General features: G+C 57.4%; 1 protein-coding gene across 1 annotated transcript in view; it reads right to left on the bottom strand.

Moving 5' to 3' along the window:
• The window catches only part of ASB8 (ankyrin repeat and SOCS box containing 8), a 21,769-nt gene that overhangs the window by 1,194 nt on the left and 19,805 nt on the right, over positions 1–770 (bottom strand). The window lies entirely within an intron of this gene.

Here is a 770-nt window from a genome sequence, read left to right as displayed (position 1 = left end):
GCCAACCAGCCAGCCAACCAGCCAGCCAACCAACCAAACAACCAGACAGCCAGCCAACCAAACAACCAGACAGCCAGCCAACCAAACAACCAGACAGCCAGCCAACCAAACAACCAAACAGGCAGAGAGCCAAACAACCAGACAGCTAACCAACCAACCAACCAGACAGCCAAACAACCAGGCCAATCAGCCTCATAACCAACCAACCAGTCTCCCCCACCACAGCCATCTTCCCAACCAAGCAAACTCTCAAACACCCCCAAACCCAAACACACCCACCTAACAACCACCCCCACCAACCAACCACTCAACCACCCCACAACCAATCAACCCCCTAACCAACCAATCTCACAACCAACAAACCTTCCAACCAGCCCAGACCCAATCCCAACACCACCTCCCACCAAACGCCCTCCCCAGCTGAGCAGCACCAGGAGATCTCAGGCCCAACCATTTCCTCCAACCTTCCAACCAGCCCAGACCCAATCCCAACACCACCTCCCACCAAACGCCCTCCCCAGCTGAGCAGCACCAGGAGATCTCAGGCCCAACCATTTCCTCCCTGTGGCCCCACAACCCTCCCCTGGGCCCCTTTTTCCCTGCCGAGGGGCAAACCCCACCCACCACCTCCCAATCCTTTTCCAGGGGATTTTTCTCTTTTCATGGAATCACAGAATGGGTTGGGTTGGAGGGACCTTCAAGATCATCCAGTCCCACCCCTGCATGGGCAGGGGCACCTCCCACCCGCCCAGGATGGTCCAACCCCACCC

Source organism: Chaetura pelagica, unplaced genomic scaffold (genome assembly GCF_000747805.2).
Source record: "Chaetura pelagica isolate M959 unplaced genomic scaffold, ChaPel_1.0 scaffold850, whole genome shotgun sequence".
In the NCBI taxonomy this organism is placed as follows: Eukaryota; Metazoa; Chordata; class Aves; order Apodiformes; family Apodidae; genus Chaetura; species Chaetura pelagica.
This window is presented reverse-complemented; position numbering and strand designations above follow the sequence as displayed.